The sequence below is a fragment of the Cricetulus griseus genome, chromosome 3 (assembly GCF_003668045.3).
Source record: "Cricetulus griseus strain 17A/GY chromosome 3, alternate assembly CriGri-PICRH-1.0, whole genome shotgun sequence".
Lineage (NCBI taxonomy): Eukaryota > Metazoa > Chordata > Mammalia > Rodentia > Cricetidae > Cricetulus > Cricetulus griseus.
In genome coordinates, this window is record NC_048596.1 from 227,361,963 (window position 1) to 227,378,730 (window position 16,768).

At 42.1% G+C, this 16,768-nt stretch overlaps 1 protein-coding gene across 7 annotated transcripts in view; it reads left to right on the top strand.

The window, feature by feature from the left end:
* Nucleotides 1–16,768, top strand: part of Sfmbt2 (Scm like with four mbt domains 2) — a 192,298-nt gene that overhangs the window by 62,170 nt on the left and 113,360 nt on the right. The gene's annotated exons all lie outside the window — the stretch shown is intronic.

The following is a 16,768-nucleotide window of genomic DNA, read 5'->3' on the forward strand; positions in this document are numbered from 1 at the left end:
AGGTGCAGCAAAGGCAATCATAAGCATGCACAAAACTAAGCATTCCCTAGTATTTTTGTACTTGGTTTCATATTTCCTTCTTAATCTTGGCACTGATGCATCAACTGTCTATAGAATTAAAGAAATCTGTATTTCAGTCTCATTTCCAATTTGGTGAATAGTTGATATAATTTGGAATTGAGAGATGCTTTTATTCAAAGTATATATGCTAAGTGTCAGGGGCAGTGCTGTTGGGTTGACACTGTCTTCTTAGACAGAAAGGATAAGCCATTGTGGCTTCCTATTATGCCTCAAGGGATTGTTGCTACTGGGTTAGTGTGAGCCTACTCTTTGAGCAGTCAGTGAAGTTTCCTGAGGAGTACATTGTGTCCTCCTGGAGGACCTGGATCCTGCCTAGGCTTTTACAGACTAAATCTGGCAGAGATGACAAGACAAAGTTTTGGAAGGAGTCCTTATTCATGTTAAAAACAGGGTTAAGCTCTGTGGTATACACTAGGTGTCAAATTTATCATTAGAGAAATAAATAGATGCATTGCTATATTCAGGGCATTTGCTGGCATGGATGTGTTTGTGGGTGGTATGATGGTCTGTGTTGTTGTCATGGTTCCCAAAAGCCTTTATATTTAGGATGTGCACATATGACATCAAGAAATTCATGTGAGTTCAAGGCCAGCCTGGTCTGCATAAGGAGTTCCAAGATAGCCAGAGCTACATAGTAAAGAGTCCCTGTCTCAAAAAAAAAAAATCCATGGGCACATCAGACAATCACAATCATTTTAGAGGAAATGATTGTGGAGATATCTTTGAAGTAGGCCTTGAGAAATGTTCATTGTCTTCAGCATTAAACCCATGAATTGCATGACTTCAAGCACTGTGCTAGTTTTCTTCATGGTGCATTTATTTATCAACACATTGTCACTATTTGTATTTTGCATGAAAAAAGTGGAGCAGCACAACTGATGGGTACACGGTTCCTTGTCAATTCAGTAGCACAGAGGTGCTGATGAGCTAACCTTTAGTGATGGCCTTGGCTGTCTGTCATGTTGTGTAAACATAAGTCTTGCTGAGGGAGGTCAAGCATTTTGTCCCCTGTGAAGTATTTTACCATCTGTTTCCAGTGTGTTCCTCTGTGTGTCTCTTTCTGCTAGGATCAAGTAAGCTAAACTCAATGTACCTTCCCCCCAAGAACTGGGACATATCTCCAGTTTTCCTTATCTGTTCATTGTCCAGATATGTGCACTCCTATAACAGAGTGTTTAACCAGTAATGGCAGATGTTTATGTAGGGCTTGCTCTTAGGTTCCACACTGTTCTGAAGTCTTCTTTTGTGTATGGGAGGGTATGAGTGTCAGTGTATCTGTGGGTATATGTGGAGCCCAGAGATCAACCTTGGGCATCATTCCATAGGAGGCATTTCCCTTAATTTTTGAGACACAGTCTCATTAGTCTGGAGCTCTTAGGTTCAGCTAGGTTTGTGTTAGGCCCCAGAGATGTGCCTGTCTCCCTTCCCTCGGTTTTAAGACTACAAATGCATGCTACTTTGCTGGGCTTTTTCACGTGAGTTTTGGAGGTCACACTCGAACCTCGCCCTTTCAGGCAAGCACTTTAAGACTAAACTGCCTTCTAAACTGTGGGTTGTATTGTTCATGTTGAACCTACCAGTGGAGGGGACTGTTACTGTCCCTGTTTACAGAAGAGGAACAGGAAAGCCATGATTCATAAAGGTCACACAGATAGTAAGTGTGTAGTTTCAATTTAAACTGATTTGAAATTGTTTGGCATAAATTCTAGTCAGTGTTCTGACTGGTGAACTATATCAGTTACAATGAAGACATATAAAGAGACTTAGAGTGGTCTCACAATTATGGCAGCCACACCATCTCCTCTTGCATCCTTGGGCCAGAAAACCCATTAAAATCAACTTAAGGGTATATTAATGATGGCTCACAGTTTGAGAAGTTCTAATTCATAGTTTCTAAACCTTGTGCCCTTTGGGAAGAGACTTGTGATGGTAGGACCATGTAGCAGGGCTGTTCAAATTCTGGTGGATTAGGAAACAGGGCAGGGTTAGAGCCAGAAGCCAAATGACCCAAAACCTGCCCCTAGTGACAAACTGCTACCAGAGAGGCCACTCCTCCTAAAGGATCCACAGTCTAAGGTCACCCCACTTGTGTGACATGAGCATCCAAAACCTGAACCCATGCAGTCCATTTCAGATTCCAACCCAAGTCTACGGTCTGAGGTTGGCAATGTAGAGATGTAGGGGAGCTGCTGGTGGAATTACCAGACAGCCCAACATGGCTGGGAATCAGAGAAATAAATAGGGCAGTTCCAGGACGAAAGCCAGCAGGCTGTCAACTTCAGTTTCATTAGAAGGCAGGAAAAAGCCATGGTTCTAGATGGAAGGCAGTCACCAGCAGGGAATCTTCACTCAGTGGAGGGCTCACCTTTGGTTTCTTCTCATATCTACAACTGACTGTATGAGCCATCTCCGTTGGCAAAGACAACCTGCCTTATTAGCTCAACTGACTTATATCTTAAATTTATCTATACATATGCAGAAAAATGTTTGAAGAAGGATTTGGACACCGTAGCCAATCAACACATGAATAGCTATCACATTGGATCTTATCAGTGTGTGTGTGTATGTGTGTATAAGTATGTATGTATGTATGTATGTATGTATGTATGTATATATGTATGTAATCTGCTGTTCTGTGCTCTTTATAGGTTAAATGTCCTTGCCTTTTTGAACAGCTGTGCCAGGAAAGGCTGTGTAACAATCTCCCTGAGTGAGCTTGAGCTCCAAGTCCTAGGACTCTTGCACTCCTCTGGAAATGGAACAGGTGATATTTGCTTGTTCCTGAGAGGATCTGGAGTTTTAGTTACATAGTTTGCCTTTGCATTTGTTGCCTTGAGGTTCATCATGTGGCTTTGCTGTAACCAATCATGAAGTCATAGACTTGTTGCTGGGAATGTCTTGTGGCTTTTTCTGTAAGTGATAAGGGGAAGATGCATCAATTTGCTACTGAGAAAGTAAAAACCGGCTGAAGCTACTGGGTATTACAAGCTGATCAGTACTGGGCCTTCCAGTTAAGATTCGTCTCTCCTTTCTCTTGAAAATAAATAGTAGTTTGTAAAGAATTCTAACTTACAGTGACTCTATGTTAGGCTTTTATAAGATGTTCTGACCTGGATGTTTCAAACTGGATTGATTTCAGTGTTGTTTGGCCCAGTTTTCTATTCTTTTCATAAATGTGTGTTTGCATCCATGTGCAGGTACACATGCGTGTGTGGAGGTCAGGTGTTAGCGTCAGATGTTTTCACCAGTTGCTTTGCACATTAATTTTTTATTTTATTTTATTTTATTAGTTCAAATTAGGAACAAGCTTGCTTCAGATGTCAATCCCTTCTCCCTCTCCCTCCCTGCCCCCCCCAAACATCCCACCTGCTCCTAGCCATCCCCTCTCCACTCCCCAGGCAGGGTAAGGCCCTCAAAAGGGGCTCCCCAAAGTCTACCACATCATCCTGGGCCAGGCCTAGGCCCTTCCCCATGTGTCCAGTTGCACATTAATTTTTAAGGCAGTCTCTTTGGCTAGGCTGGCTGATCAGCGAGCTCCAGTGCTCAAGTTGTTGCCACCCCTGTAAAGTCCAGGTGAGATACATATGGTACACCAGCCAGCTTTTTACATAGGTTCTGGCACCAGAAATCAAGAGCTCAAACATGTACAGCACTCTACTCATTGAGTGTTTCCAGCCCCAATTTTACATTAATAAAAAATGGCAAAAGTAGTAAAAATGAACATATTAGATAAACAAATGTGGTTAAAAATGAAAAAAAAATACTTTCCTTCTATTGCTTCAAACTCAGTAACTGCTGAGAAGACGGGAATTTGAAGGGTACTACCCAATTCTGTAAAGATACTCTTTCTCATGAAAGTATTTTACATTACAAGTTTAGGTGAGAAGAGAAGGGTCTTGCCTTACTCAGTGTTCTTGTGGGTGCCATCAAGTAACACAGAGAACTCAGTCAGCTGGATTTCTCTGCATTGCTTAATTTCTTTCATCAACAATGGATGCTTGCTTCTTCTGTGTTGGCAAGCAGAGTTTACAGAGTGAATTTGCTGTACATTACAATTTATTTTCTTTATGATCAGTAGACATATGGGTTGTTATGGGCTTGGCTCACGAGCATAGGGAATAACCGCTTTGAGGGCAATCCTTTCAAGCCAACTGGCTTCATATCCATTTGGGAGCAAAATGCAGCATATTGTATAGTTTTGTCTTCAGAGGCAAGTGGAAGGCTTCATGTTGACTTGTTTCAGCCATTTGATGTAGTCAAATACGGGAGCGTCCTCAGATTTCATCAACTCTCAGCTTTTTTTTCCGTTTTGTGAAATTAAGTTATACAGTACAACCACCTGGTAAACGATTAACATCTCAGTTTCAGGTTTTCTAACTTTCTATCCAGGAAGAGTCAATAATAGCATTTTAATATAGACACCCTTTCTGAAAGTTGCCCAAGAACCATTTAACTGAGGCTGGCTGCCCTAGAGCAGTTCCACTTGGCTAATCTGATAATCATTGGTGGGTATTTATATAAGGAGGTATAACTGAAGCCCCAGAGGTGATTAAAGAGGAGGTTATTTCTGGCCCATTGCCTAGAATGTGGAATCTAAAGCAAAATTTTTAGGTTTTTTGCATTCACTGTTACTTCGCTAACCTCTTTCACATCGAGTTTGAACACCTCTGGACCACCCCACTACCTTTATTTGTGTCCGGTAAAAAGGAAGAAGACAGTCTCTTGAAATCACTAAGTTCAAAGCCAGTTCTCCGAGTGGGTGGGTTACTGTTGTAGTAACCCCACCTCAGCCTTCCAGAACTAGGCATACATCATTACTGCATGTCCACAATGTTTGCTTATGTCTTGAAGATGCTCGGATTTCTGTAAGTAATTTTTAAAAAATCATTCTGGGCCAGGGAAATGAAAAGATGTTTTTAGCTGTCGATTTCTGCAGTGGAAGCAAAATAATTTGAATGTGTTACAAATGATCTTTTCAGGCGCCAGTGTGCCAGCCTTTTTCTTGCACTGTCCTCTCGCTGTAGCACTGAAATAAATCCACTTTTTAAGAGGCATTAAAAAGGGCTGTGACAAGTGTAGTTTCAGCAGATAGATTTAGCTCATGTATTTTATCTGCATAATCTGATTGTAATTTATATATCTTCAGCCCAGATAAAGCAAAGCCATTTCTTATTACCAAATTCTTCTCATTGTCAACATGATGTGAGGGGGATATTGACTTTAACTGAAGGGTAGTGATTAATCATAGCAGCTTGCAAGGAGATCATTTATTGCTTTGTGTAGCTGAGTGGCTGCTGGTGGAGCTGTGAGTCAATCAAGATAAACCCAAGTGGGTTAGTTGTTCTTGGATGACAATGGATGATGTGATGGATTTATTAGCCATATTCTCGATTAAGGATCTCTTTACACTCTTAGCCAGGCAGATTGCAAATAGTAAAATAACGAGTTGCCAGCAGTGAAAGAATCTGCTTGGGTGCAAAGTAGAGTAGAGCTGAGTGTCACCAGAGAAGATGAATTACGAAGATATGGTCACTGGTACTACTCAACTGGTGATTAGTTTTGTCAAGTTCAAAAATGGCACGTGTGTTCATAGTAATTTGGATGTTTGTTAAACTAGGAAGAAAAGTGTCATCCTGTGTGTTTATAAAGGTTACTCAATGAGAACTTTTTTTTCTAATTTATAGGTAAATATTATTGCCCTGACACAATTTGTAACTCGGGCTGACCGTCTTACTCCTTCACTTGGCTGGCTGTTTTGTCCCTTGTAGAGCTTGTGTGTTTTTGAACTGTATATCCACTTAAAGTTAACTGAAGTTGCTTAGTAAAAGAAGATGCTAGGGGGGTGGTAAGATGGCTCAGTGGGGAAAGTCCTTGCCACACAAGCCTGCCAATCTGAGTTCTACTTTGGTACCCACATACAGGTAGAAGGAGACAATCAACTCTACAGAGTCATCCTCTGATGTACACATATACAGTGTGACATCCACTTAACCAATACAAGTCACACACATACACAGTAGTAAATAAAATTGGAAATGAAAAAAAGATTCTAGGGAAGATCCTATCAGGGAAGAAAGAAACTCAGCAGACATCAACAAAATCAAATGGTGGTGAGTCCTGTGTCATCCTGTCTATTCATCAATCCAGTCAGTGCTGTTCTTCAAAAATTGAAGATTGGAGTGGACTGCCTACTTTATTAAAATGCTATGGGTACCAAATAGTATGGTCTCTTTCTTTGTTTGGGGAGTCCAGAGCCTCGATAATTTTCTCTGGAGTCAGAAGTGCATGTGTATGCATGGTGTTAACTGCTCTGACAATGGGCACACTCAGTCACACAGTCAGGGAAGCTTGTGTTCGTGAGTATCAGCTCCTGACATTTCTCCAGTCTTTGCATCCTTTTTCACTGTGTGTCCTTTCTGGCCTATGATGTATGCTGGTTGAAAAGGCATATATATATATATATATATATATATATATATATATATATATATATATATATATTCACTTGTGTATGTAGGTACAAGTGCGCGCAAGCGTGTGTGTGTGTGTGTGTGTGTGTGTGTGTGTGTGTGTGTGTACGCGTGCGCACATCCGTGTGCGAACTCACGTGTATGTGTGGGGACCAGAGATTGAGGTCTGTTATTTTCTTCACTTGTTCTGCATTTCATTTTGTGTTTTGAAACAGGGTCTCTCTCTCTCAACCTGAAATCCATGGGTTTAGCTAAATTCCCTAGCCTGCGACCCCCAGGGATCTTCTATCTAAGCTTCCTCTAGTCTGAGATTATAGATAAGTGTTTCTGTGCCAGTCTTTTTATGAGTACTGTGACTTAAAGCAGGTCTCCATGCTAGTGTGGCAAACCTGTACTAACTGAGCATTCTCCCCAGCCCTGGAGAGGCATTTCTAAGGCTTTAATAAACTTGTGGCATTTGGCTGGAGAGCAGTGAGACCATTACATTAATATATATGTCTGAAACTGCTTTCCAAGTGTTCTCTGTCTGAACCATTGGTTTCCAATTGGGGAAGATTTGCCACCTAGTTACCTTTGAAACTATCTGGGGATGAGTTCTGTTGTCACAACAGAGGAAAGTATTCCTAGCATTAATGGGAGACTTTCAGGATACTATTAAGAATATGTAGCACACAGAAGAGCCTCCTGGCAAGAACGAAGAGTTATCTGGCCCCAAATGACAGAAGTATTAGTTTGACTGTAGCAGTCTCTGGGCTTAGTTGCTAAGAGCTTATGTTTCTTGGACAAGTGGCTGCTAGGTTGAAAATGTCTTCATAGGGACCTATTGTGTTCTTTTATTTTTGTTTTGTCATTTTAAACTTCAAATTGCCCCATCTTCCCTTGGCTGAAGAAATAATAGTTGTAAAGTGATTAGGAAATGGTTCCTTTTCCCTCATCTGGCATGAATTGTTTGCTCCACAGAAACTGATAAATTACTGCTTCCAAGGTTGCCACGATGATTTTTGTTAACTATAAATCTCATCTAGTCTGGTCTTAGTGTTAACGAGAGGAAAACCATTAGTTAATATCTGTTACATTTCATTGCTTAAAACTAATTGTTAGTGGTAAAGCTTCCTTTTACAAACATAATTTGATCTCTTGTAATTGATAGAAGAAAGCTCAGGGAATTTGTCTAGGCTCTGATTACAGCTGGCCTTTTCTAAATGGGCCACATGCAATAATCCATATGAATTCTGTTGATGTGATTAAGCAGACAGAATTTATAGGCAACGTTCAGAATGATTCGGTGACAGCACTGGTATTCTTTTACATATTCTAGCCCTTTTGTGAGCCTTTCACCGTGCTATTTCCTGACACATGATTGCAGCACTTTTGCTTTGTTTTAAGGGTCATACAGGGCAAAACCTTAGGGATTTACTCATTTGAAATTTCCTGTTTACTTACTGAGAAAAAAACGTAGTGATGGAGTTCAGGGTTGGGGGTATAGCTCAGTTGATAGAGTGCTTGTAGCATGCATGGAACCTTGGGATCTACCTTGATAAGATAAGCCTGGCAGGAGAGTACATGCAGGGGATGGTAGGAGGGGAATCAGAAGTTAAAGGCAATGCTTGGCTACATGGAAAACTCAAAAGTCCCCCTGGGCTACCTGTGCCATAAAATAATACAAAATATAAAATAAAATAAATAGAGCAAAAAGCCTATTATATACTCAAATATACTTCTCATTATTGCTGATTGAATTACTTTGCTCATTTCTGTGACCAAATAAAGCAACTAGAGAGGAAAGGTTTATTTGATTCATGGTTTGAAGAGGTACAGTCCAGCACACTGGGGATGGCATTGGGGTGGTTGTAAGTAAGTTGTGGCTACAGTGTGTGGCCTTATTTGCTCACATCTGGTGGATCAGGAAGCAGAGAGAGGAGACACTGGTATTCAGCCTAATTCCACTTTCCCTTCCTCCTTTATTACCACCAAGCCCCAGGCTGTGGCTCATGTCACCTAAATTCAGGGTGACTCTTTCCCCCTCAGTGAACACCCAAAGGTGTGCCTCAATCTCCTAGTGTGAGCATCCTGGCAAAAAAGAAGACAATCTAGAGAGACACCTGAGGCCCTCAGCAACAAGCCCCGAGGAACTGGAACTTTACCAGGACTCTTTAACTTGGAGAAGGAAAGGCTGAGGCCTGATGCCAACTAAGGGAGGGTGGATGTCTCCACTAAGTACACACACACACACACACACACACACACACACACACACACACACACACACACACACACACACACACTATATGTACATACATACACACACTTGTACAGACTCTTGCGCCCAGATACACACATGCACACAAATACAGCACAATGCACTCATGGCATTCTAGCATGCTAGCATGCACTCCTGAACACACCCACACAGCCTTATATTCAATTTTATGGGCTCGTGAACTTCATGAAGCCTGTCATGGATGGCAAATTAATAACATTTACTTTAGACCAGGATGTAATAACCCAGTCAAACAGGCTTTAGAAATGGATTGTCTGAGATTAGAGAATTGACCTGGAGCTTAGGTGTTTGGTTAGGCAGAGTCCTATAAGTTCAAATGTACTGGCTCAATAACCTGAGCCTGGGGTAGAGTCCTGTGCAAAGGGTGTGTCTTGGTCCCCATGTGTCTCTAAGGGTGCTCAGGGCATGAGAGAAAAGCATCGTGGTTAGGTCTGGATCTCCACTCTAGGAAGAGGCTGAACCAATGGATCATGATGGTTTCTTGTTCCCAGGGAAGCACCAGGAACATATGGACCATTATAGTTTCTGTGAGACACTGGAGCTTTCTAGGTTGTGCAGAATTCTAGTTATTTTCTGAAGAAAAAATAAAAAGTATACCCATCACTGGTTAAGGGGAAAGTAGGTTCATTTTGAGTGATAGGCTCTGGCAGCTGGATTTTGTGTCATAGAGTACCACAGGTAACTCAGGACCACCTTTGGCTACCCTAGCTGAGGTGGAGGCAGCCTTTGGGAAGAAGTGAGAGCCCTGTTCATGGAAGATCAGCCAATAAAGGACAGAGTGTAGGGATAAATACTGAGTGTGTGTGTGTGTGTGTGTGTGTGTGTGTGTGTGTGTGTGTGTGTGTGTGTGTGTGCAGAAATGTACTATGAACATTGTTTACAAATATCCAAGTATCAAGATGAACTTTATTCTTTGTTTCCCTTTCCCACTAGGTGGATCAAGGCAAAGTTGATTTTTATTCATCATACCACTATGTCCATTTTGTGTGATGTTAGGAATTGAATCTAGATCATCCTGCATGCTATGAAGTCATTCGATGAAGTGTGCTGCACCCTCAACCATTCAGTGTGACTTAGAAACCAAGGTCACAGTTTTGAATAGATTGAATGTGGTTGTAGTCCTCACACAAATGAATGCACTAGTCATAACAATTTACTGCTTAATTCCATTTCCTCCTCTTGTTTGAAGCAGTGATTTGACTTTGTTAATTGTCTGGCTTTAGTTCTGAAATTTAAAAACATGACTTTTCAATTAATTTCCTTTTGGATAATTTCTAAAATTGGCTTATTTCCCTCTTGCAGCTCATTATCAGGGGTGTGATCCTATTACTACCATCCTTGCTGGCATCCTCCTCCCCGCCCTGCCCCGCTTCTCCTGAGCATCTATCTGACTTATTCAGAGTTCTTTCTCCCCATCCTTCCCTTCCTCTTTCTCTCTCATTGAGCACATAGACCCCTCATCCACAAGTGATCACACTTCCACACCTCTACCAGGTTAATCCTGTAAATCCAGTTTTATAGGTAAGGACTTACACCCACAGGCTACATGTTTTTTTTCTAATGTCACACAGCCAACATGGAATGTAGCTTGCACCCAACTCAGCAGGGTTCTCAGAGAGCTGCCATTTCCTATATTAAGTGGCTTTCTTACTAGTTATCTTTGAAGGTACACTTGCAGGAGTGTCACATGACTGATCTTTCTTCTTTTGGTGAGTACTTTTGTTCATTTCTGTTTGTCCACTGAACTTTTAGATTAGAGATAATATGACAGTTACTAATTAGAGTTCTCCAGGGAAACAAAACAATCGGATGTATGTAGAAACACCTGCACCAATGCACCACATACACACTCACACTTGCACACATGCAAGACTATGAACACATGGCAGGTCATAAATCTGCCAGGGAGTCCAAAATGCAGGAAACAGTGGCAGTTTCCTGAGACCTAAGGGTGTCTGCATGAGCCCCCCAGGAAGAGCCTATACTGCAGATGAGGCTCCAAGGCTTTCTAGGAAACTCCTTTGCTCTGGAAGCTCAGTCATTTCATTTGGTGCCTGCATATAGGTGTTGTATACAGGTGTGTGTATATGTTTATGTGCACAAGCAATCACCTCTGTGTTTGTGGATATGTTAGAGGTTGACATTGTGTGTTCTATCACTCTTTACCTTGGGTTTTGCAATTTGATTTCTCAGTGAACAGAAGGAATGGCCAGCAAGCCCCTAGGATCCACTGTCTCCGTTTCTGCCATATACCCTAAGCCCTCAGGGCTGGGGTTACATATGTTCACTGCTACACCCAACCCACCGTGTGTGTGTGTGTGTGTGTGTGTGTGTGTGTGTGTGTGTGTGTGTGTGTGTGTGTTGGGGGCTGCTGGGAATCAAATCTCAGGTCTTCATTCTTATACAGCAAACTCTATACTGTTAACCCATCTTTCCAGCCTTATCACCCATTTATTCATTTAAATGATTGGGTGAGGCCCACTCATGTTAGAGAGGGCAACCTGCTTTAGAAGCTGAAAACACATCCTCACAGAAACATCCAGAGTCACATTTGACCATTCATCTAGATCCCATGGCACAGTCAAGTGGACAAATAAAATGAACTATCACAGATAGTGCCTCGAAGACTGTTAACAAGAGATCTTTTCATTCCATCAGATATACAAAGGACATGTAGATGTTAATTTTTTGTAAGTTCTCTTCTTTTTAAAATCTATATCTTAGTAGAATGTTGGAAAGTATCTGAATGAGAGCTCTTTTGCTCCAGCAAAGAAAGCAACTTCGCCGAAAGAAATGTGTCGAATATGAAGAGGAGTAAGAGACCTCAGAGCATAAAATCTTTAGCAAGCCAACTTTCCATTAAACTGGGCTTATATGAAATGTCAATTCCCGTTCAACAGTTTTTCTGCCCTGGGGATGAATAAAAGACCTATATGAAAATTTTCCTAGTGGAGAGAGGGAAAAAGCTAACCCTCTGGAAGGGTGTTCTGTAAAAGCTGGTGGTTCTTTAAAGCAGTAGCAAGGGGAATGTCTATCAAAATGAGCTATTAACAGCTAGAAAAGAACTGGAGAGAATGGGTAAGGATAAGAGAAAGCCCATAATTCACTGGATGAAAAAAGTCTCCAACCAGTGAGCAGTGATAAAGTTTTCAATTTCTTCTAATAGTTTTAGAGGCTTGTTTTGACTTCTTGCCTCTTGGAGACATGCTGTGGAGTAACATGGGCTATACTTGCAGGGTGCTGTAAACACCTTGTCTGTGCATTTTCTATTGTCAATCTTGATTATTTTTAGTGCTAAGAGCTTGGTGGGAACTTCATGGGAAGATGCCTATGGTCCCTTTGGTCTGCTCTCTGGATTTCTGTATCATATAGGCTGAAATTAGAATTATAAATAATAATTTACCCCGTGTGGTGCTTTGCCTATTGTTAAGGCTTTGCCTCTGATGCTGAGATGAGCTATGCTGACAAAGGTCTGTGTGTGCATTTTCTTAGGAAGATTCTTCCTTTGGTGGGATTCCTTCATGTGAGGTAAACCTGGGAGTAACCTTAATAATATGTAGCAATTTCAGTGTAACACCAACTGGGTCGGGGAGGAGGCCACCGCCAGGGATTATTAAGTGATTATTGTGTTCTTTACTTATTGATTTAGTATGTGTGTGGGGGTGGGTGGGGTGTGCTTGGGACAGTGGAGGCCAGAGGAACTTGTGGCATAGTTCTTTTCTATGTGGAGAGAATCCTGTGGCTTCTTCAGAGTGAACTCATCACTAAGCTTGGCAGCAAGTGCTTTTAACTTCTGAGCCATCCTACTGGCCATTTTTTCCGTTTTATGCCACTTATTTTTAAAACTACAAGTCATCGCAGATTGGGACATTTAGACACAGCTCTGCAAGGCTGCTGTTGTGAAAACCTACTTTTTAGAACACACCGACTCTTGCTCTTCCCTTTGCACGTGTACTCATACAGCTGACAGTCTTGAAGAGTTCATTCAAAACTTTCCCTCCAATAATCTCCATGTGAATGTATGAAGTTGTGGTGTGAATGTATGAAGTCGTGGTTTGAATGTGAAATGCCCCCTCCCCCCCCCCCCCCCCGCTTGTGTTTGAACTTGGTCCCCAGCCAGGGGTGGTGTCCCTGATGTGGCCTTAAGGTTCCATAGCCTGGCCCTTTTCTACTCCACAGATTGACTGTGACCAGCTGTGCTACATACCTGCTGTCATGTCCCTCCATGATGGGATTGTACTCTAACCATGAGCCAAAATGATCCCTTCCTTAAGAGAGAGAGAGAGAGAGAGAGAGAGAGAGAGAGAGAGAGAGAGAGTGTGTGTGTAAGCATGTGTGAATGGGTATTGGACCTAGGGCTTTGCGCATGTTTTAGACAAAGCTCTACAGCTGATCTACACCCACAGCTCTCTTAATTTTTATTTTGAGACAGGATCTTACGAAGTTGCTCAGATGGCCTTGATCTCACTCTGTGAACCAGGCAGGTCTTGAACTTTCTGCTCTGCTTTCCTCAGTCTCTCAAGTAGCTGGGATAACAGGCCCATGGCACCAGGCACTGATAAGAATATGTGTATCTACACACCTGATCAGCCATTGTATGTGGTGTAGTCTATTTGCATACAGTGGAAGTTTCCACCCTGTGGAGTCATTTCAAGGTCTGTCCTGTTTGTAAAACCAGTTTTACTTGAACACAATATGAAAATTTCAGTGCAGCTTCTTCTCCAGAAGTCTTCATGGGAAAGATTTCTATAGCTCTCATCTCAGTGGGAATAACCTCTTGTATTTTCATCCAGCACTGTTGCCTCTTTTGGTTAACTAAGACAGTGTTTAAAATCCTTTTCTGACATGTCAAAAGCTGCCATCTAAGCTGTTACTGTAAAGTTCAGTTTTCTCAGGGCTGGAGAGGTGGTAAGTGGTTAGAGCACAGGCTGCTTTGCCAGAAGACCCAAGTTCAATTATCAGCACCTATAGAGTGGTTCAGAACTTGGTATCTCCAGTCCCGAGATCCAGTAGCCTCTTCTGGCCTCCACGGGCACTAGACATACCATGGTGCATAGACAAAAGCCTCTTACATATAAAAGCCAGCCCTCTCTAGGTTTTCTGTTGCCTCACATTGTAGACTGTATATTGCAGGGACCACAGGAAAACCTTTGTCATAAGAAAAACAGATGAAGACAAAAAAAAAAAAAAAAAAACCCAAAACAAAATCAAAAAAAAAAAAAAAAAAAGAAAGAAAGAAAATCACTACAGTCCTCAGAATGAAAGAGGACCCAGGGAATAGGAGAGGGGAAAATTCCCAAATTACCCCAATGAAGGTGTTTGAAAATATCACCTGTTACAAAATAATCCTATAAGGAAGAAACCACCAGAGACTAAAGGGCAATCCATTACAAACTAAAATTACAGTCCACAGAGAAGGCTTGGTGTTTAGTGAGTTGAAAAAAAAATTGTTTATGGAGATCAACCAAATAGCCTGTGTTTTTAACCTCTACGAAACAAGCCAGTGTCCAAAACCATTTCTGTGTTGCCTAGAGGCCATTTAAATGAAAAGGGCCCTTTTATCCCCATTGCAACTTCCATCTACTCCCCAGGGGGGTGGAAAGGCATGGTGTGGTTGGTGTTCTCTAGTTCACTGGGTATATGGGAAGTTCGCACTGCCATTGTGAATCAGGTGACACACTCTTCCCCCTTGCTCAGCAGAGGCTTCTTGTTGCATCTTCCTTCCCATCTGCTTGAAGGGACAGCTGTACGTCTCCGTCAGGCTCTGTAGAAGATGGTCCCCTTAAGTGGCAGCATGTCATTGAGCTCCGCGTTGACATTCACTTGATTGGACTTGAAATCCAGCAGTAGGGGTGCTCTTCTGGAGTCTGAAAACGGACAGAACCTCCTGCCTGTTACTCCTTTTATTGCTTTCTAATCCTGCGAAAGCTGCTGTGGGATTTGGGGCCATCCCTAAATGTCTTCACAAAAAGTCTGCATTTCTGTTCTCTGGATCTCACGGTCCCAATGAGGGACACATCTGTGGACTATGACTTTGAGTTTTAAAAAGTTTTCTGTTTACTTACTGTAACTGAATAGAACTTTGAAAAAAGTTCTGAGAAAGATTTTTAGAAGATCTGCACTGAGGGAGGGTGGCATCTCCGTCCATAAATTCTTGAGGCACAAACATGAAGACTGGAGTTTGATCCCCAGAACCAGATGTGCTGGCAGGTGCTTGCAATCCCAATCAATGCTGCAGAGGTGAAGACAGCTGGCGCGTTCTCCACCAGTGAGAGACACTGTTTCTCAGAAATAAGGCAGATGATACCTAAGGTCAGACCAAGGTTGACCTCTGGGCTCACCACAGATGTATACTCACAGAGATTCACACACAGACACACATAGGTACATGCTCACATTGACACACACAGTCACGCACAGACATACACACAGTGACACAATCACACACAGAGACACACACAGAGGCATACACACACACACACACACACAGACATACATAGGTACATGCTCACATTGACACACACAGTCACGCAAGACATACACACAGTGACACAATCACACACAGAGACACACACAGACATACATAGGTACATGCTTACATTGACACACACAGTCACACACAGACATACACACAGTGACACAATCACACACAGACACACACACACACACACACACACACACAGTCAGACAGTCACACACAGACATACATAGGTGAATGCTCACAGAGACACACATAGTTACACACAGACATATACATAGTGACACAGTCACACACAGAGTCACACCACAGAGGCACACACACACACAGACATACACACAGTGACACAGTCACACACACAGTCTCACATAGACATACACAGGTGCATACTCACAGACTCACACATAGGCATATACATAGGTACATACTCACAGACATACACACACACAGTCACATACAGACACACAGACAATCTCACACACACAGAGACACACACAGTCACACACAGAGACACACCAGAGACACACACACATAGTCACATGCACATATACATACAGACACACATACAGTCTCACACACACAGAGTCACACAGAGACACACACATAGATAGTCACATACATATATACGTATAGACAAGCACACAGTCACACACACAAATAACATAAAAACATAAAATATAGAGATCTGGACTGTGAATCTCTTATGGATTTCCAGGACTTTCTATATATTGAAACATTGGACATAGACAAAAATTCTGTGAAGCACAGTGTTGCCGGATATTTGATCGTATTGTGAACCCCAAGACTGTTTAATAAAATCAATCCTGGATCGGGGGAAGAGCCAGCAGCTAGCTGACAGGAATTAGCTATAAAGAATATGGAGGAGCCAGGAAGATGGATAGAGAGACACACAGGAAGGAGTAGGGAGGGACTTGGGGTTTCACAGTCTTTTTTGCTTTGGGAAGGCTGGGGAGACACTCTCTTGCTGTGTCTCTGGCCAAAAAGAAGGTCAGCTGGCTGCTTCTCAGCCTCTCTGAGCTAGCAGGTTTGCACCCCTACATCTGACTACTAAGTCTTTATTGGTAAATAGAATGATAGACTTAGTGCCAGGATGGTGCTAGTGGAACCAGAAATTTGGCCAGGCTGCAGCCTGAGCAGCAGGGCACTGACGGTGGGGCCATGGGCCACAGAAAGTAGTTAAAATATCAGTAGATTCAGGGGCAGCCACTAAGCTCAGGGCAAAACAACAGCTCAGGGCCCCTTATTGCTTTATTGGCGTTTTGATATGCTTTAAAATTTGTATTTCCAGATACAGTTGTATATTTTGTCCTAATCTTGATGTTTTGGAATAGGCAGACACTTTCATGCTGTTCGTTCTGCCTGGGACTGCTTTATCTACTTACAAAAAATTGGGGAGTTGCAGATTGTAGTGGAAAGATCCTTTGATATACTACGTCT